This window comes from Bacillus rossius, chromosome 11 (assembly GCF_032445375.1).
Source record: "Bacillus rossius redtenbacheri isolate Brsri chromosome 11, Brsri_v3, whole genome shotgun sequence".
In the NCBI taxonomy this organism is placed as follows: domain Eukaryota; kingdom Metazoa; phylum Arthropoda; class Insecta; order Phasmatodea; family Bacillidae; genus Bacillus; species Bacillus rossius.
In genome coordinates, this window is record NC_086338.1 from 25,346,199 (window position 1) to 25,368,787 (window position 22,589).

General features: G+C 38.5%; 1 protein-coding gene and 1 long non-coding RNA gene across 2 annotated transcripts in view; both read right to left on the reverse strand.

Moving 5' to 3' along the window:
• LOC134536707 (uncharacterized) overlaps window positions 1–22,589 on the reverse strand; it is a 129,584-nt gene that overhangs the window by 63,168 nt on the left and 43,827 nt on the right. Inside the window, exon 3 of the long non-coding RNA XR_010075851.1 lies at window positions 9,241–9,374. This is a non-coding gene — a long non-coding RNA (uncharacterized LOC134536707). The remainder of the gene's footprint in view (window positions 1–9,240; window positions 9,375–22,589) is intronic.
• The window catches only part of LOC134536706 (uncharacterized), a 40,992-nt gene continuing 30,720 nt past the window's right edge, over window positions 12,318–22,589 (reverse strand). Inside the window, exon 2 of the mRNA XM_063376574.1 lies at window positions 12,318–13,309. The gene's annotated coding sequence lies outside the window, so the exon portion shown is untranslated. The remainder of the gene's footprint in view (window positions 13,310–22,589) is intronic.

Genomic DNA, 22,589 nt, shown 5'->3' on the forward strand with positions numbered 1-22,589 from the left:
GACTGCCTGAATGGTAGATGATATTTGTCAATACACGAGTGCCTAACATTACTTAGCCCTGTTTGCCATAACTTTAAAATATTATCAAGGAGACTAACCTGTAGTACAAATAAACGATATATGATTTTCCAAGAAATTTTAATAATATTGATGAATTTGAGGCAAAAACAATAACATAACATTGGACTTATACTTGACAATGGCTAAAGTTCTCTGAGGCACAATGTGACTAGCAAAAACAAGAATGTTATTGAAACTGCAGGACGTTACGAAGGGCACCCGGCTCGACAAAAGTCCAATTCACGTTCAGTCTCTATTGTTGGTATCCTACACAACACGTAGATGCCGTCTACACATTAAATAAGGGTGGGGTTTGCTCCGGGCTAAAACTCTGTCGGTAGGCTATTTCTACCCCCAGGACCTCTGGGGGGACCGCGTACATTTACTATTAGGAGGCACAGTCTCTGCGATAACGTCTCGTAGCAGGAATCACCGTGTAAGATGAGGGGAGTTTGCAGTCCAACAATGCGCTGGCGCCGACTCAAGGCGACTGCGCCTTACCTTGCGAATGCTGTGCTGGCTCTACAGTCTCCAGTCTGCGTGAAGGCTGTCCCAGGAAGTGCGTTGAGATGCACCAGTAGGCACCACACACTTTTAGTCACCAGAGCACTCACACAGGCGAAGTTCCGGCGCGCGCGAAGTCGTTTCACAGACCGCGGACGCGTTGATGAATTCGATAATTACCGTCCCAAATGTTGATAATACCGAAAGTTCAACTTCAGGTCGCGATTCCGCAGCCCGGAATCGCGGGTAGCGAAAATTTCTTACGCGAAGCGATACGTGCTCCGACTCAGTGCAGCGGACCGACTCCCAGAGAAAACGCCAGGAGGCTCTTTTATACCTCCGCCGAGCGTCCCCAGCGGCCTCTCCTATTGGCTCGTTTTTAAGTTCAGTCGGTTGCCGATTGCCGCTAATTCTCCTGGCGCTGGCGCGCATGCGCCGTCACACTAGCACTTCAAAAGTCGAATATTTACCAATGGCGCGGACCATTGTTGACTAGGTCCCTTCAAACACAGTTTATATTTACCTAAATACGCCCAACTGACCATATATATTTATATGTGGGCCGTGTATCGGTACACTTCATACGTCAGTGTACCAATCTCATAATGACAGCACTTATCTGAACAATTGAAACATGATAGTCTTCGCAGACTAATCCGGTTTGGATTATTGGTTGCTTTCACCTGGTGAACTTTCAGTGTTCCCTTAAACGGCAAAACTTTCCCTTTTTCTAGCACATCAGAAATTTTTGTGATCTCTGTTCGGAAACTGAAAAAAATTTGAATCCCGGACAATTCTCTTGAAGAACATCGACCAAAGTATCTATGTTGGGCAAATCCCTTCCTTGAGCCACAATCCTGTCTGCTGTGCGTTTGCACACACCTCCAATTCCATCAGATGCGCCTTTGCCATGGCCTGCTTCCTGATAGTTCCATGTAACATTTGTAACACCTGTAAAACGATTTCCTATGTGATTGGCTAGTAACGAAAACATTGATTTGTTTCTGTACTGGCCAGATGGACTATCGCTAGGGCCTGGAAAATTTCGGTGTTTTCAGTATGCAAAAAGCGGTACTTTCAAATTAGAAAAGCGGTGGTTTAAAGTCGGTATTTTCGTTATGCAATGGAAATTTTACCGGTATTTTAAATGTTACTAAATTGTGCAGTTATTGAATATAATAGTTTACATATTTAATAAACAATCCATGTATACTAGGAATAGGCTAATATGCATAATAACAGCCAATTAAATCCAAAACAGTTACACAAAACAGACACGTTGCTATAGATGTTTGCAACTACAAATTTTCTTTTTTTTTTTTTTTTGGCTGCCAATGCCACATGCTTAGCCGACTTTAGGTGTTTGTCAATGAAATCTTTTCTATCCCATGAAACTTTACAGTTGCAAAATTTGCACATCACTGTGCTATTGTCAGTACAATAAAACCCATGTTTCTGATACCGATATGCTCGTATTTAATGGAATGGAGGAACACGGGGTTGCCACTTGAACAAACCCCAGCGCACAAATGAGAAGAAACTTAGTGTGAACTATACCCCAGATCAATTTTGAGCATCAAAACCATACACGAACACGGCTTATGTAAAAATAAGGTAATTATGCTGAAACACAAGACTTGGGTTAAAGGATACTTTAACCTTGTGTGGATCAAGTAGAAAACATTCGGCTATAAACGAAAGAAATAAGAACACAATGCTATCCTGAAATGCTGTGACATGTTTTTGGAGTAGATAATCACAGCGACAGACTGACAGGATGCGCTCCTGCCCTTGCCGTCAGCGATGTTTATTTTGACAGCTCAAGCAATTATCTTTTCCAAGTCCCTTCGCAGCGTAAAAAAAAAAGAGAAAAAAAACACGCTGACAGTTTCTCACGCAGAAGGTTGAAATAAGGGAGGGAATGTGTTGAAATGTTAGTTGGATAAGGAGGGAGGGGGGGAATTGTTTTTACATGGTTTGTGGCTCTGGGAGGGATGAGCCTTGAAGAATTAGCAGGGGATGGGAGAGGTAAGCATCACGTCATGTCACGTATGACGTCAAGCCGCCGGGCGGGTAAGATAACATGACAGCTGAGACGGCTTTTCGTGCGATAGTGGAGGCGCCGAGCTCGTCTAGACACTGCCGCGTGGCCAGTCTAGAGGGGTGGTATCTATTTTTAGACGTCTTTTGTATGCCTGGCTGCTTACAGTACAGCTCTCGCCAAGATAAACGTGAACACATAGAGCCCAACAAAGTGTAACAGACTTGTTTTTCAGCCGATTTTACTCAAATTTTCGACTTTCTCTGCTCAAATTTTTCATGTTTTCTCAAAAAACGGTCATATAAACGGAATGGACGCATCAGAGGGGGCTCGCATCGGCGGGATTCTACTGTAATGGTACTTTTCGGGGATATATTCGCAGTGTAATATAGTGTAATATAGAAATGTTGTGGTTTTCGCGAATGTACTTACTTTTCGCATTTTCATGCTAAATTCGTGCGAATTTTGCGAAAATTCCAGGCACTAACTATCGCTAAGAAAATGTACCGTGTGAATACTTTCTGAAACAACATTCATCCCCGGAAACAGATGAGCCCAAATAGCTGCAGCATTGTGTTGCAGAGAGCATGATACTATGCAGAAACATTTTGTTTCTAGAGTTCCCGAGGACTTTCTGTAAACAACAACAGTGTGCACTGATATTTGTTGCCGTGCAACACCAAAATGGAATGATTGTATTTCTTCTGCAAACTTTAAATTATAGTTTTCACTAAAGTCACAATGTACAATGATTTCGTGATCTGTCAAATTATCTTTCAGTTGAGACATGGCGTTGAACTGGTGAAGAATCGTACCTTCGTGCTGTAGAAATCGAGAAAGCTTCTCTTTGTACGTACTCACAAGATTCAGTAGTGTTGATTCCTTACCCTGTTTTGTTACTTTTATGGCTGTCTTCACTTGTTTTGTCTTTTTATCTATGTAGTGCTCTTTCCCACGTACCCACTGTTGAAATTTTACTGGCTGGTTACCTTCAAACTCATTATACATTGTTCCAAATTCTAGACAGTTCTTACAGTCACGCAGCAAACACACTTAATTTTTGTAAGAACAGCAAAAATTTTTTTGATAACATCAGAAGTTGTTTGTTCAGAGATCTCGCCATTTAAATGAAAAGCCTCTACAATTAGTTTCATGTTTGCATGTACAGCACATACACATGTATCACTTTCTGTACCTTCAGTGGGAGCACCCAAAAAGGGCGGTTTAGACAAAAAAAACTATAGCTAGCTTTTGCTTCTGGGTACTTCTTCAAAAATTGCTGATGTAAATTCTTTAGAGCAGTGGTTTCCAAACTGGGGGTCGCGACCCCTGGGGGGGTCGCGGATCGTTTCGAGAGGGGTCGCGAAAGGTTTCCAAAATAATTTTAAAAAGTCGAAAAATACTCTCGAATAGAGTAACGAAAGAAAAAATGAAGTTCTGCCTAAAACAAATTAATTTACTTTAAAAGTAAATAAATACTAATTTACCATTAAACTAATTACTAAACACTAAAGACGATTGTGGTGAATTAAAAATGAAATATCTTCTCAAACTTTCAATATATCTATTTATTAATTATAGATTAATACAAAATAAATCAGCTACATAATTCTTGGCTTCTGGGCCTGCGATGTATGTTAAATCGGCTACAGTTATAAAGTTTTTAAATAAAAAAATAGCAAATATGTAAAAAAAAGGAACTGATGTGGCTTCAGTGCGACACATGTGCCTGCTTCTCGTTAACAAGTTTTTCTAGGTTTGGCTTAATTTTTGAGATACACAAAAAAAGATCATCTTCCACATCCAGCCGATTTCTCGCCTTGGTTTTTATATTAATCAGTGTTGAAAACCCCAGCTCGCAGAGGTAAGACGTTGCAAAGGGCATAATAATTCTGAGGGCTGCCGTAGTCAAACTCGGATATTCGGTTCTTCTATCCAGCCAGAACTTGTCCACGTCTTTGGTGCTGAAAGACAGCTGCAAAGTCTTGTCACAAGACAACTCAATAAGTTTGTCGTGGATATGTGGGCTTAGGTCCGCTTGGTTAACAGAATGCTTGTTAAAAGGGTTCAGCACCCACCTCAAATCGGTATGTTCATCTTCGGGAATGTAGTCGATGATCTGCTCTCGTAGACCCGTCAAATATGTAACAATCAGTTTGGACAGCTCGCTGACGTCAGGAAAATCTTCATCGCGTTCATCAAGGGACGTAAGAAATTTGTGTGCCAATTCGAAGTTTTCTAAATTTTTTTTCTCAACCCTGGATGCCCACACTGCCAATTTTTTTACAAACGCATTCACTCTGTCTTGGGCAAAAATGATAGTTTTGTCTCTACCTTGCAAGGTAATATTCAGATCGTTAAGATGTTGAAATATGTCCGCCAAGTACGCAAGCTTTAATAGCCACTCCTTCTTGTCAAACAAACCAACAAAGTCTTTGTTTATAACTTGAAAAAATGCTTTAAGCTCAGTGCGCAGAGCGAACACTCGAGAGAACACCTTCCCACGTGACAACCACCTAACTTCTGTGTGCAGTAAGAGGCATTTGTATTCCGCCCCCATTTCTTCGCACAACTGTGAGAACAATCGACACTGTAATGGCCTGCTTTTTATAAAATTTACTGATTTAACGACATCGTTCAAAACTTCTTTCAGTTCGATGGGCATGTTCTTTGAAGCTAATGCCTGACGATGTAGAAAGCAATGTACCCAGACAGCCTTAGGCATAATAGCCATTAGAAGTTTCACGAAACCACTTTTTTTACCTGTCAGTGCTTTGGCACCATCACTACAGATCGAAACACACTTTTTCCAGTCAATGTTAAGGGAAGCGGTGGCAAAAATAAACAGTTTGTACATTTCCTCACCTGTTGCGTGGTCAGGCAAAGGTTTGCAAAATAATATGTCCTCCTCCACACCGTCATCATTTTCGTAGCGAACAAAACACATAAACTCTGTCAAATTAGATACATCCGTAGACTCGTCTACTTGAATAGAAAGAAATTCACTTTTCTGCAATTTTTCTTTCAACTGGTTCTTGCAGTCTTCAGCCATTTCAGTAATACGCCTCCCCACTGAATTATTTGACAATGGAACATTGGACAGTTTGCTAGCTGCCTCCGGACCAACCATTGTTGAAAGCATGTCTTGAGCGGCCGGTAGAATGAGATCTTCAGCAATCGTGTGTGGCTTGCCTTTCTTCGCTATTCGTAAAGCTACTTGATACGATGCTAGCAAAGCATTTTTACTCACATTATTGCTACTCAACTGAGACACCGAGTTTTTCTGACCGACTAGAACAGTTAATTTTCGCTCAAAAAAGTCCACTGGCTTGTCTTTCAAACTTGAATGTTTAGTTTCCAAGTGACGAATCATCTTGGATGGTTTCATACTCTCGGCGGATAACAACTCACTGCACACAACACATTGTGGCCGATTCCCGAGCACTGTAAATCCGTACTTAATATAACAGTCATTGTACTTTCTCATCTTAGCCTTTTTTGTTTCGTTCTTATCGTGAGAAACTGAAGGCCCCGCACGTTTAACAAATTTATCCATGACAGAATAAACGCAAACAATATGTGACCGAACAAAACACTATTAACGCACCAAACGACAGTTCGCTCGAGCCACTGCACTCTCCAGTGCTTTGTTTATCTCCGTTTTCCATCACGGCTTTGTGTGCCATCTTTTGGGGACAGTTTGAACTACTTCTTCACATATTTCAGATCCGATGGCTCGGTGACTAAAAAAATATTTGTTATACACATTTTATTATTTTTTTTAAATTTATAAAAAAATGAAGCACAATATTTATATGTTTTAATTTTATCACTGTACCAAAAATGTTTAAGGGGGTCGCAGCAAAAATTAGTATCCAAAAGGAGGTCGTGGAACCAAAAAGTTTGGGAACCACTGCTTTAGAGTACCTGTTAGATAATGCTTTTGTTTTCTAACATTTTTCCGTGCGATGAAATCTTTCTTGCCAGGGCATATTCTACTGCTAACATCTTCTTGAAGGAATTCTGCTATTTTTCTTCTCATAGATGTAAGCAATTTTATCAAAATATGGCTTATTCCTTCCTCCTGTATCTAAAAACTCTTGCGCAAGCTGATTGTAAACCGTATCTCTTCAAAATCTTTCCAGCCATAGTTTTCCTAAAAATCTGTTTCTCTTTATTAGACTTTAGATCTTTGTATGTTTTTGATAAATGATCCTTTATTACCGGTACTTTACCAAAAACAAGTTTACTGACTACTTCTGCCTTTTGACAACATGGCTTTGACTTTCTTAAATGATTTTTCACACAGGTTTTTGGTGTTAAAGTGTTTTCACTATGCAAAGTTTTCTCTTTTTGTAAATGTTTGTATCACTTCTTATATTTGTCTAAGTTTTTTCTGAGAGTGCTAATCTGCTTCTTATAAGGATTGTCTTTCTCTACGTCTTTTGATTTTATTTTTGTTACGTTGCCTCTTGAAAGACTCGGATCTTGAACAGGTTTGAGGTTCAATTACATTTTCTGAATTTGGAGGTGTGTGCGCTTCTAAATATTCGTTTTCTTCACGGATTGTTTTTTTCTTAATCTTGAACATTGTTAGTAAGCTTTCCACTGTCTTCTTTTTGCATGCTGCTCTCTAGGATTCAACTCTGTTATCGGTCTTTGTAACTTCTGCTCTTTCTGCCTCAAGTATTTTTGCCTTTCTTTTTGCCGTTGCTCTTCTCTTTTCACAGAATCTTCTGATTATATTTTTGCGTTCTCTCTCCTTTTCTCTCTTTCTAGACAGCCTCTCTTCATTTTCCTTCTTTGGGGTCATTATTCCAGTAACATAACAAACAAACAAAAAAAATTGTGTCAAACAATGAATAACGTAGCCAGTGTGATAAAAAAAATGTTAAAAGAAGTTAAAATATGATATCAAAGGCCAGTTAAAGCCTACATAATATTTTATAGTTTTCATTGTTGCCACATAAGAATCTTGAAATGTACAAATAAAGCATTTTTTTTTACATGATGCATACATCATAATAAAACAAATTAATCTATCATTATATTTAAGGTTATTTTATCCACCCCGTGTGGCTTTAATTGAATTTTTGATGGAAAATGTCAGTCCCATGGAAAATATGTCAGTTCCGTGTCGTCTTGCTAGGCACGGAACTGACACCACGGGACTAACAAATTTGAGGTTAAATTGGCACTGTTAATCAGAGAAATGGAATACCTAGGATATTCTTGGGTCATCTGTAGGTGTTCTTACATGGAAAGAAAAATAAATAAAACGGTGAAATTATCTTTCCGTAGAAAAATTTCACAGCCAGCTTGGGACTGGCCACCTTGTTGGTTACAACACAAATTCCACACACAATATCACTAACATACACACACAGGTACTCACTGAAAGAGAAGTAACAACATGGCTTTCAACAAATATTTGTGGTACAAGCCTGAGCATATGCAGATGGCTTTTAACTGCCATATATTATAAATAACTGGAACTAGATATTAGCTATGGGACTAACACAAAACACTTGGGGACAAGATTTAACTAATTAGGGAAAAAAAATTAAACATGCTGGTTCTTTTTATAGTATGGTTTGTAAATTTGTAAATATTATGAAATCAGACTAAAATTTGTAAATTTGTAACTTGAATATATATACAATAAGATGAATTTAAATAAAACCACTTCCAGAAGGGAAATTCCACGGAACTGACATTTTGACATAAAAACATTATTTTTTATTTAAAAAAATATTAATCATGGTTTCAAATACAAATCAAAATATAAAGAATGTTTTAGTACTTATAACAAGCACAGTATTCACCTAGGGACATTATGTGTGCCATTTTGCAAATATTCACCCAGGGACATTATGTGTGCCATTTTGCAAATATTCACCCAAATTTTAATGTTATCATTATCAGCAGTGATCGTTACAGGGAGATTTTCATCCTTCTACCTAGCTAGTAAAAAGCAGTTCCTCTACTGTTGATCAACCACGGTTCGGCAGGCCAGTAATGAAAATTCAGATGTGTCTAGAAATGGGTCCACATGTAAAACCGTGTAATATCTAAAGATTTGATTTAATAATAGTTAACTGTATGTTTATAAACCATCGTAAATTGAATTGCTTGAATAATTTTTAAAAACGGAAAACTATAGTTCTCTTTTAACAGCCAACAATGATTTCCCTATCCTCAATTAGCTTTATACAAATAAGGCTATCATAATACTGAGTATGATTTAATTTACTGTTGCATGTATTTATTTTTTGCAACATTTACGGATAAATTAGCTTAGTCATGAACTGGAAGGAATATCTGATTCGACTTAATGTTTTCATCGGCCTGGACTGATCAAGTGTTTGGAGGAATTATAACATGACAATGTCACGTATTCCTCTCAGATAACAGGTAGGAGTGATAAAAGCTAAAAAGCTATATATAAAAAATAAAAAAAAATCCAGTCTTTTAAAACGAAAGCATGGCTGGTACTTGAAAATCTCTATACATACTACTGCATTTACTTTTCAAGATTTGTATTAGCAACTTAAACATACGTATTATAACATAAATTAGCCTTCTGCACGACGACACTATGTAGTAAGTAATGATTCATTATACTTAATACTTACCAATACATCATTAGTACCTATCATAAGTAGAACAGACACTGCTCTAAACATAGATAAGTTGTTTTTTCAGTCTTCTCAATGCCCGTTTAATGGTTGCACCTCCCGTGCAGTACCAGCCACTTCTTTCCCATTTCCTGTAAAAGTTATTGAACATTATAAATGTGGTATACTACAAACCAATAAAAACTCATTACTAATGACTTAGTGCTTGTTGCACATTGCCTGCAGTTGATCGTATGCCATATTGTACATTTTTAGTTGATGGGAATCTACTGTAAAGGATTTAGTACAATATTACAATTATTTTACAAGTTAACTTAGTACAGTAAACTCTCTCCAGTCCGGGGTTCTTGGGGATTTACAGACCACGGATTTGTGAATACTCCGGATTTTTGAGAGGTAAAAAAATTGTTTATTTTTTTTTACTGTTAAAAAACATGTTTTTTCTCTTCCCTCGTGTAGGTAAATGACACGTTAGCAGTTATCTAATGGAATTACATAAAACAGAATACATTGCTAAAAAAGATTCAAAATTACTTAAAATTAAAATAACGCCACGTCTCTTTGACACTGTGTACTAAAGCATCTCCCACTGCACTGTTTACAGCCAGCCGGCCGCACGGACGGCAGACACGCGGCGCTGCGCCAACCAGCTGGCTGTAACCAGTGATGTAATCTTTTGTTTACAGAGATGCGAGTGCGTGTTTGGGCGTGTGAAGAGTTTTTCGTTTCAAACAGTTCTTTTCCGACTCACTCTCTGCTACGAAAGCTTTGAGTTTTTCCTTTTGTATTTTTATGTCATACACGGTTGACTCGTCAATACCATACTCAAGCGCGATTGCTGCAACACGTACACCACGATTCAACTTGTCACATATTTCAAGCTTTTGTTTAAATGTCAGTGTTACGTGTTTTCTTTTCACCTTCATAATTCTCCACACTCAGTAAAACCTTTAAATATGTACAATCAACTGCTGTGCACTTCTACTCTGAGCTACCGTAAATGCTCCACTAAGCAGTTGCTCTCTATCGTGAGACATTTATTTCCCCCCTATCTAAATATCCTACACTCTCAGCACGTCTTTTATTTTGTTCGTGTCAGATGTCACGCGTTTTGACAGGCAGAAAAAAATAACAGAGATGCGAGTGCGTGTATCGTAGTTACACGATGCGGCACACACACTTTTTTACCGTGGGAACACAGCGCACCACAACACTGCAGAACGCTTATAAAAAAAAACATTTATTTTTCAGTTACAAAACACCATGGATTTCTGAGTACTACGGATTCTCGTGGTCCGGATTTGCGAGAGTTTACTGTAAATATAATTATTAATAGCATAGACAGTTCAGCTTGACCATAGACTTACAAAATCTAAACCCATGGTACATACGGTTATGGTTCAAAGGCTGGAGTTGCCGCTTTTATACCCCTCGGCCATCCTTCTTAAACGGTTTCGCATCCTTTGACGTGTGACATCCTAGCTAAGCAAATCCGCGCGGCGGCCTTCGGGAGCCCGCAGTGTTCTTCACAAGGCACGAGATCAGTAACAAGGAGCCGGGGAAGGAGGGTAGCGTGGCCAGGTAGCTAATCCTCTGAGGTATGCAGTGGACCAGATGACAGCTCAAAGGCCCAATGGTCCTCCTCGCGTGGCTGTACCCCCACTTTCTCCATAACAATATGTACCTTAGTTTATGTGAACATTATTGTAATCTAATAATGAAAGCTCATACTATAGAAAGCCAGGGCACAGCAAGTGGGGAAGCAAGAGTGGCTGCTGCCTTATTTCCCGAATTGATACTTCAAATAAACGGGGAAAAGTATATACAACAAACATCTTAGGTTTTTAAAGACGGTGGTATCTGGTATTTCTGCAATTTAAAGAGACTTATCGGTAAATAGAGACTGCGTAATCCGTGAGAAGCATTTCATTCCTGTTAAGGTAAGAAACGTAGCAACAATATGAAAGAGGTTAAATTTCTCTTATCTCATTTTGAGTTGGAAATGCCCTTTATGCTATGTATAATTTGAATTTGCATTTTATGGGCAGAAACTCACAAGATGCCAACATGGAAAAGCACATAATTCTGACTGAGAAGGCCTACTATAAAACAGAAACCAGGGACGTACACAAAGAGAAAAAAAAAAAACAAATTGAAAGCAAACAGCAGGCAAAGTAGGATAGCAGCGATGCAAATAAGTGCTGCTTGCCGTGAAGTGCTTGTCATGCACTTATAAGTGTATGCTATTGCACATTCTATATATCTGTGATATTAACTGCATTTGATTAATTACTTAAGTATTATTCTATCACACCCCAAATGATATTCTGCTAATGGTCTGACACATGCTAAACAAAATATTTCATCACTTATAACTTCTTGTAAAGCTAGCTATAATATTTGCAGCCCTTTATAATCTACTATTGTGTTGGTCCAATAATATAACTGGTACTGTCGTCAATAAATACTTCTCTAAGTTACTTCACATCTACACAGAAAGGAAACTAACATATGTGTTTTTTAATTTGATAAAATATGTTTGGTTTACATTACATAGTTCTTAGTTAAGTAGGCACAGAGTTTCCACGTTATTATTACAGCAAATTTCCGTGTCTTATTGGTTTATCTAGTGGTATAAAAACCTGGCCTCCATGATAATACACAACATTATCACAAAACATTTGTTATTTATTGTGATCAATCTAATATAGTTGTTACATGTATTGTAACATATGCATGTATATTCTTGTTTCTTCAAATTAAATATAAAATGGTAACTACAACTTACATTTAATTAATATTAAAAAAAAATTATTATCCAAATTATCAGCAGTAAAATATATATTCGAAAGTTACAATGTTCAAAGATTTAAAACATTCAAGTTCAATTCATAGCTTATTTTGTACGCAATACTGCAAGTATTCAATGCACGCAGTTGTTGCTAAAAGCATATACAGAAAATCTGTCGACCAATTTAGAAAAGTTTTCAGTACATTTTGTAAAGAAAAGTTACAGCAATCGCTGGATGTAGTTGGTATGTGCACAATACTTAGTTTAAATGCAGTGAATTTTTTTAAATTTAGTAAATTTCAGGGGGCAAGGGTGTTGATTAATGTAATTTTTTAAATAGTTTTCCTTAAATAATTAAATTAACATATAATGTGATAAGGTTTCTAAAAAAAAATGTTTTTCTAATTTTTATACTTTTATAATGGTGTTTTTTTTGTATTTTTACTACAAAACATTCTAATGTTTTTGTGTCTGCTAGTATTATGTCTCAGAATCCTTGCACCATCTTGTTTCTGGTTTTGCTGTTTGTATATACCATACAGTACTTTACCAAGGATACTTACCTATTATTATTTATTATTTATATAAACAAAAATATTCTATCCAAAGAGTTCACTGTTTGCTAATACTCTATCATACCGCTGTGGATTGCAATAAATGGTTTTTCCTCTTATGCATAGAGCATACCATTCTGTGGAACTGACCTGCAGTGAACTAACTTGGAAAATTCTATGCTGCCACCTTATTACACGCACATAATGGTGGACATACTATATAACATTGAAAGAAACATCTGTAACGCTGTAGCGCTATGATTTCTATTCAAATAACTTAATAAATATACATAACTAGCTGCCCGACCCGGCTTCGCACGGCTATACTAAAGGAAAAAAAATTAAGCCACATCTCACATTTACAGTAATGGTAAATTTAAAAAAAATTCAGTGAAAATTTATTACAATGCTGTATAATGTACCGGAGAGAAAATGAATAGCACCGATGGTTTCCCGACTCGTGCAAGCAACGTACAACTGATTTACCCGTACTTCGTTACTGCAGTCTACAGGCAGATCACTCTTGCGCCGCTCATTATACATGCCCCTCCTTGTGGGTACGCTGCTGCCGCGCGATGCCCGTTGACATGAAGACGCAGAAGGCATGAACAATGCAAAATCCTGTTCGCATGCAGACAAAGTACCCACTGTTGCCTGGTTTTAACCACCCATGGGATCTAATTTTCGGAAAATGTCATCCTGCGTAACATAAGGAACATTACTGTGAAGTTTCAAGTCTGTAAAATATATATACTTGAAAAAAAGGGCAATAAAAAAACAAATTAAACACAGAGAGAGGAAAAAAAACAATAGTTTAGGTTTGCGATTTAAAGTGATAAAAAGTATTTAAATACTAATTGAACTCTTATGAGGGTACTGATTGCTTCGTTGTTAATATCACACGGGTGTTTTTTACTTGTATGGGAAAATTAAAAATGATAAGGCATCTAGTGCATGGCAAAAATGTTAATAGGCCATAGGAAATAAACTTCTAGCGCCTGCAGCATTGTCAACACACACTTCGTATGTGTACTGCATGTTGTATCTAACCCCCTCCAACGCAATAGATTCTAAATTGGACTTTTAGTAAGGATCCCTAATGTTATTGATAGTATAATATAGCCAGCCTTCCTCGATAAATGTACTATCCAACACTGAAAGAATTTTTCAAATTGGACCAGTGGTTCCTGAGATTAGCAAACAAACAAACAAACAAACTTTTCAGCTTTATAATATTAGTATAGATATACCACTACCTCGTAGATCATGATAATACTAGTAGTAACTTACATACATGTTAAAATATTTCATTTTTCACTTCTATTGCCTTAAACAAATAGTAGCAGGGTGTAACATTAATATTAACTATATTATTCTCTTGTTAGGGTGCGAGTTATGACAATTTGCCCTTGGATGAATGATTGTAATCTGACGTTTTATCCCGGTACTGCCTGTTCAGGTAGTGCACAGTTGCTTGTCAGTCCTCATTAGGCCGATTTTCTCTGTTCCTCCATTCGTTATGGATGAGCACATGCTTCTGAAGTTGAGTATTATGTTCTGGCTCCTCTCTAGGGGTTTGGCTGCGACTTTTGTTGTCGCCAACTAAATTTGGTACTTCAGTGGAAGCCTAGTAAGCACCGTAGCGATGAACTTGTCATCGGACACGATGAAATCTAAATAACGAGTCCGCTTATACATGCTGGATAGGTGGGCCTCCAATGACATATATATTTTAGAGTCATATCGCTCTGAGTGCAACGGCATCCTCAGATTGCCTTGAGTTCTCAGACTCCAGTAGTGCTGTCGGAATTCCTCCTTGAACTGCTGGTATGATGTTATAGTGGTTTTCAGCATTTCATACCAGTATAAAGCACGGCTTTTGAGCACAGTGATTAAGAATTTCAGTTTCTCTGCATTGCTCAGTCCAAATGTCTTTGAATGCTCTTCGAATTGCTTCAAGAAAAGCATAGTGTTTTCTGTCGCTCGAAGAGACGGTTGGAATTAACGCACTCAATGCAAGTTGTGCTCGTGTCGGTGTAGGCAGTGATTCCTCTTGTATGCTAGCACCTATAGAGACATGTACTGGCATGTCTACATGCTGGGTGGGATGTCAAAGAAACACGTTTACAGCTGCTGGAATCACTGCTCCAGCTCCCTCACCCTTCGCTGGCACAGTTGCGCCACACGAGGATCAGATGTTTTCTCTACTGCATGTGTGCAGTCATTACTTATTACCGTATTGGTCCGAAAATAGGCAGACCTTTTTTGCCAGTTTTGTCAACCTTGAAATCTAGAGTCGGCCTATAATGGGGCACTAGCCAAAATAGTATAAATAAACACATACATTTCAAGGAGAATCACTTATGGCATAAAAATGTTATATATTGTATAATGTATACAATTGATTGACCTAAAATTACGTTGTACTTACGTGGAATTAGTAATTTTTCCAACTTAGAAATTTAGTAAACACACTTAACCCCAATAACTAGAGCCAAGATTATATGGTTTTATTTTGAACCCGATTTCGTCATTTAACCACACATTTCGTCGTTATTTCGTCTTTTAAAAAATATGGGTTTTTTAAGCTATTCATGGTCCTTACACAATATATTTTACGATTGTGACATAAAAAATTGCAGTTGGGTCTATTATGTTGTTTAGAATTACATGTAATCAACATTTTAATGTTCTGGTTAAACATTTTCTCTTACAAAGTACCATCGCTCATCAGGTCATCACAGTTCCAATTTTTTGGACGACACATTAAAATAAGAAACTGCAGAAAGTTTCACTATGCACACTTTTACACAAAAATTACGAAAATGCTACCATTGTAAAAGTTCTGCATTTTCTGGCTTCAGCGATCTTCTTCTGTCACTAACAATTAAACAGTATTTTGAAAAAGACCGTTTAGAGTCGACGTTTGAGGGCTTCAAGGGTCATCCCTCCCAGGCATACAAACCATCGTGTCTCTCTCCCCCTCCTCCCTCAACGTCCTTTGGCATCTGAAACTGTCAACATCCTTCCTCCCCTTCTCCAAACTGCGTTCGACGAAAGCCAGATTTGTATAGTCCATTTCTGGTAAAATGAAGAAAAAAAAATTAAGGGGCCCCGCAACAGCCATTTACCGTCAATTGTTTTGATACAATTTGTTTGTTAGTTACACAACATTATTTCTGCTGGAAAATCACTGAAACTTCAAAATTTCTTTAATGGAAAAATTTAGCAGTGCCGTAAAAGTATTCATTTTTACAGCAAATGAACTATACTCACCCTTCCTGCCGGACAATATTCTCGGCGCGTGACGCACGGCAACTACAGTCGTGTGCCGCGCAGACAGAAAAACCTACGCGATTTACAAACTACACTAGATATCCGACTGGGGTCTGTTTAACGAAAAGCATTTAAGAATTTGTTAATGCCCAACTGGTTCTTTTGATATCGGATCAAGAGGATTTAGAGGAAATAAAATGGCTAAAAGGCATGTTTTCGAAGTTTTAGGTGTAAAAAAAACCCGTTACAAATTTCTTGAAAGTATCAGAGGGAAATGCATTACACCTTTATCTTTATTTTTCCGCCATATAATGTTACGGTCACCGCTCAAATTTCACAGTTATCTGACAGGAACGAGATGACTGTGCGCCAGTTCAGAGCCTTGCACTTAGAGGTTTTACCGCGCTAGAACTACCATTGAGCGTCGCTCTTATCATCCCGCTTCACAGGTACTCAATGTAGTAGTGAACAAGCCTTTTAAGGATAATCTAAGGAGGCAATATTCAGACTGGTTACTGCAGGGGGACCATTCACTTACTCCAGGGGGAAAGATCAAGAAGCCATCTGTGAGTCAGATTTTTAAGTGAATTATGGCAACCTGGGACAAAATATCTCCAGAGTCAATTGTGCATGGTTTTAAAAAGTGCTGCCTTTCCAACTCCATGGATGTTTGGAAGATGACGTTTTGTGGGAAGATGGTGGTAGGAAATCTGATAGTAGTGATAGTGATGAAAGCAATGAAACTGATGAGACAACGGACAGTGAATAAAAAGTCATCGAAAGTCAATGTTTCAGTCATGTGTTTTGTGTTCATTGTGTAATTTGAAATTTCTATATTTTAATAATAGGCCTATGCCTATGTAAATATGAACTATCAAATATTTTGGTAAGTAAGAATAACACATTTTGTCAGTTCAATAAATACTTAGTGGAAGTGTTACTGTGGTAGTATGCTGCTGATAATCATTTTAGTTAGTTAAAATTTATTTTTCCCTGATTTTGAGTGTGCTGTAGAAGGGGTCGGCCTATTTTCGAGGTCGGCCTATCTTAGGACCAATACGGTACATATACTAGGCCGTTCATAGTCGCGGTACTTCTTCTACCTGCTCTAGGCAAACATGTAGCTGCCCTGTCATGTGTCACTTCCTGAAGACTCTATATTTTCATCATCAGAAACTTCTGTGCAGTTCCCGTGACTGTATGTTACTGCATTGTGTCGTGACATGATGTAGTATTACAAGTGACAAGTTCACAACTACACAAACCACCAAGTCATTTTTACTTAACTACTAAGACCCGAGATACGAATTTAGTTAGGCCCACATAATTCTGTCTGTGTACATGTGATTGGAATAATAATAATATTTATCTGGGCACCTTAATTGTTTACAATTTTCATTAGACTGTAGTATGAGTATTGATAACTAAAAATAACAAAAATATGTGAATTATATTCTTTCTATAGTAGAAAAATATGGCAAATTAAAAATATCAATTTTACACATTTGAACACATACAGTAAAAGAAACAGTAAATTGATCACTGGTTTAAATAAATATTTTATTTAAATTTAAAAACAAATACAGCTTAGTAGAACTGTACACCTTTCTTGCAACTGATCTAGACAATTATGCAGGGTACTTGTAAAACACAACAGTTCAGATTTCAGATTCTACACTATCACTGATATGAAAATACACAAAGTTAGATCAATGTATGTCTCTTTGAAATGGTATCAATATGAAGAGGGGGGGGGGGGGGGAGAGGCACATTTCAACGGCTTGAATTTTATGCCAATAAACCTTGTTTTGATTGGTTAGTAAGAAAACAATCAAGTTCCACAACAGAACAGCAAGCAATTGATTTCCCTCCATTTCATTTCATAAGTACTATGTGATTCAGTAAACACATTTTACAGATTCTACTTTGATGGAGGTAAGTAGGATTTATTTAACCAATTAAATAAGAAATTCTGCATCTAAAAATAATATGAACATATTTAAAAACAGTTTCTAAAAGTAGTAACATTGCTATAACTTCAATGTTGCTAATGGGGCAGATATTGTTGAAATGTACTCCTGTAAGGAATAACATAGGACTGTTACACCTTTTTTGTAAGTGCAATATGCCTAGGCCCATAATAAAATGGCTAAGTCAAATACTATGCCTAAATTAAGTTAACTATCATTAAAATATTAAGCATTGCATGTAGTGTTCATACTTTTACTTATAATAAAATATCAAAACTTAGGTTAAAAATTGAAGGATTATTTGTGTATTTACATTATAACTAAATTGACAATTTAAATTAAAACTGAAAATTGCAGAAAATTATTGTCTGTTATCAATCACAGCAAAGGCAAAACCGTAACAATTCATAACCGAGCTGCTTTGAAGGACATAGCATTTACTCCTAAAACATCAAAGCAGCTTTTAAAGCAACAGATGTATATTGGCCAGTGTCTCGTCTGGTGTTTACAGAGGAAGATTTTGAAGCCTCACATGTCACTAGTGCACCTATCAGTAACACAACAGTAACATATACAACATAATTCATCAACCCCTTCTGTTGATCTTTCACCTTTTGTATTGAGTTGTACAACTGAAAATAAACCAAACACAAGCAAAGAAAATTCTGCTGTTTTAAACTGCACATCAGAAAAATCAAAACTTTGTGAAAGAAATACAAGTAGGCCTGAAGGAATTCTGACACCTGAAGATGTTTGGCCTTTTCCAAAAGCAGAACCAAAAAGAAGAATTGGAAGAAACAAGAAAGAAAAAGAAGTCATCAATACTTACTGGGAAAAAAAAAAAATTGAAGAGGAAAACTCAAAAGGTTAGAAAAGAAGTCAAAATTAGGTACAAAGAAAATGAAATTAGAGAAAATAATCAAAACTGTAAAACACAATCCTGCAAGAAAATGTTTCAATAATGAATCTTCTGAGAGTGAAGGTATTGAAATCCTTTTGCAAGAGTAGTCTGATTGTAAAGATATAGATCAACTTTAGATTTCCACATCAGAGTTTAAAGAAAATGTAGAATTCAAAAATAACGATATAGTAATCCAAATAAATGATTTTGTGCTAGTTCAGTTTGCAGGGAAGAAGTTCAAAGTCCTATTTGTAGGAAAAGTAGAAGACCAAGAAAACGACTATTACAAAGTTGGATTCACACAAAGGAATGAAGATTTGTGGAAATTTTATCCCCCCCAAAAAAGACAATATATCAGCACTGTGACAGAAGTGACATTATGATGAAACTACCGCAGCCAATCATGAGTGGAGGAACATTTCAAGCCATTTCTTCTATGGCATTTGGTGTTTTACCTTCAGTTAAAAAGAAAATAATGTAAAACATTAATATTACGCTTTAAGTGAATAAGATGATTTAACCATATCTATTTTTTTTTTTTAATTTTGTTGTATTTGTATATATTTATACATATATTAGCTTATTTGACTTATTCTGATAAATTTTTAACTGATTGGAAAGTAAATACAGTAAACTCTCGATTATCCGGGCCTGGATTATCCGGTTTTCGGGTTATTCCTGCTTGATTTTTTTATGAAGTTGTAAAAAAAAAATTACGGGGTGTAGCTACGCAACTAATCTGCGCTTTTTTTTTTTTTACTGCTGTGTCAGAAAGCTATTTACCTGACCCTTCAGACTTCAGACCCTCGTTCCCCCATCAATTTGTCACACTTTAAACCTAAAAGGAATGCTTTGACTGCTGCTTCCCCCCCCCCCATTTCATTTTCTTTTCAAGCGTTCTTTTCACAGTGCCCGCCACGCTAAAAAAAAAAGTCCCTTTACCTCTTTTATCTTCTCACACTCCTGACGGCTGGAAGAGGCATTTTTCACGCAGTTATTTACATCAGTTCTCCCAGGCACATTTGTTTTTGTAATCATGTCTGGTAAAAGGAAACGTAAAGTGCTGACAATAGCAGAGAAGTTAGATGTTGTGGACAGGTTAAAAAAAGGAGAAACTGCCGCGAAATTAGCACAGGAATATGAAATTGGAATACAAACCATGTGAGACATTAGTAAAAGTGAAGAAAAACTTTTGCAGTTTGCTAGTAGATCAGACAGTGTGGCAGGGCCTTCTAAACGTAAAAGCATGAAACCATCTACCCACGCAGATGTTGACAATGCTTTGTATGTTTGGTTTAGGTCGTTAAAAGGGTGGAGGGAGATGCTGAGTTGGGACTGCCTTCGCTCTCCCTCCCGTAGCAATAAAGGGGTCAGGAGAAGGATGGCGGCAACACAGTGCCAGTATTGTTTACGGTCCAATAAGCTGGGACAGGGTATACAAAGCCTTTGCTTGTACTCAGAATTCTACTGAAGAGACACTCTTTTGCCAGTAAATACACCATTTTTAAGTGGTGAAACGGATTATCCGGTTTTTTTTTATGGGCATTCAATTATCCGGGCATCGGAAGGTCCCAATTAACACGGATAATCGAGAGTTTACTGTATGTATATATGTATGTATATATATATATATATATATATTTATTTATTTATTTATTTATGAAAAGTATGCCACCACCATCTGAAATGTGCCCCATGGTAGATAACTGTACATACATTAAATATAAAATATTATCTCATAATAATTGAGACTAGAGATTGCAGTTAAAATTAACAAATTGCTCAACATTCTATTAAAACTAATGATGCTTATTACCAAGATAAAAAATACGTTTAATTTGAAGAAATTATACAATAAAATTTGTGGAAATGAGACCCCTTCTCCCCTATCCCAAACTAGGTATTAAATTACAAGTGTATGATATTTACTTGTTACTGTCTGGCTAGTATAGACTCAGGGTGACACCAGTCTCGGATTTCCTGGACTACTGGGGAGAAAAATAAAGTTAACCTAAAATTATAGTTCATAAGTAATGTGAACTCTTTTCATTGACATTTACCAACACGGATAAAACAGTGTGATTCATTTATTTTCTAGTCAACACGTAAACATACGTTTAAAAACAGTAGATATACTTTCTGATTCAATCAATACCTATTTTTGAGTATTAAGACTTAACAGTCAGTGAGGTCAGAAAGTCACACTTACTGCGAATTTGCAGATTTTTGCACTCCCTGTTAAATTGACCTATTTCTATGACACTTTACGGAGTTACAGTGACAAAAATTCCAAACATTAAAATGTAAATTGCTAACTATAACTAGATAAACACAATTTTTTGTTTTTATTTTGTATTGAGGTCTCCCACTAGGGAAGTCCTCACCAAAAATTCATCTTTATTAAAATAGATATGTACATGGAATAATGAAAAACAAATATATACACGGCCGCAAGGGCTTCAGGGCGACAGTTATTTATTTATTTATTTACACATATGTACAATGATTGAGCTCCTCCGACGATCCGTCCCTGGGGCTCTGCTGCTCGTTGCGTGGTGTCTGGTGAGGTGAAGAGCGGAATGTTGTATGTGCGGTATGCTGTGATTCTAACAGGGAGTGGAATGGCAGATGCAGGTCGAAGTACGTGGGCCAGTTGGGCCATGACGGCACTGGATTTGGAGCGGACGGTCTCCAGGTGGGGGAGGAAGGTGAAGGACCTGTCAAGGGTGACCCCCAGGTAGCAGAGTTGGGGCGACCAGGGGATGGCTACTCTGGAGATGACAGGTCTTGGCGAGGATGGAGGCAGGAGAAAAGGATGGAGGTGGATTTTTCGTGGTTCAGCCCGATGCCGTGGGCGAGGAATTGGGTGTGGAGGGAGGAGAGACCGCTGCAGAGACGGTCGCCGAGCATCCGCTCGTGGACGGAGGAGGCGAGGAGGCAGGTATCGTAGGCGTACTGCACCAGGTATGTGCCAGGAGGAGGTTTCAGGTCTGAGATGTGGAGGGCAAAGAGGAGGGTTGAGAGGATTGCGCCTTGAGGGACACCTGCGGAGATGTGGCGAGGATCGGAGAGTGTCCCTTCCACTCGAACCTGGAAGGTGCGGCCTCCCAGGAACGAGCAGATGAGGCGCACCAGGTGGGGAAGAGGGCGGTAGCGGTTGCAGAGATGGCCTCGGCGAAGGTGGTGACATTGGAGTCGAGGTGGTTCGAGGTGCGGAAGGGGAGGGTGAGGTCCAGGCTGTTGGAGAGGGAGTGCTGGGATCCATCCCAGTCGGCCTTGGGGAAGTCAAAATGGGGGAGGTGGGGGTTGGAGTGGGGGTAGAAGTGAATGGTGCCCTTGACGGGAAAGTGGTTGGAGATGCCGGTCGTGATGGTGCGGGGTCGGAAAGTATGGGGAGGGGGTAGGAGAGGGCGATGTCGATGATACTGGGGTGGCGGTTGGCTTGGGCAGGGAAGAAGGTGGGGTCGGGGGGCATGGAGGGTGAGGTGAATACGCCGAAGGAGCTGGCGGAGGGAGCTGCCCCGCCGGTTAGCGGCGACGCAGCCCCATTGGGGATGGGTGGCATTGAAGGCCTGACCAGCAGGACGTGAGTGTCGAGTTGCTCGAGGGCCTCAATGCTGGCGGTGGGGAAGATGTGTTGAGGGAGGAGGTAGAGGGAGACCAGGGTGAGGGAGTAGGGGAGGCCGCGCAGGCGCACGGCGACAGCCTTAGCCCCGGGGGCCGGGGGAGGGGTCAGGTGGCGGCGGTAGTAGGAGAGGGAGTGGCGGACAAGCAGCGCCACCCCACCGCCCCGGCCGTCGCGGTCGGCACGGTGGATGACGTACCTGGGAACGTGGAGGGGGGGGAGTTGGGGA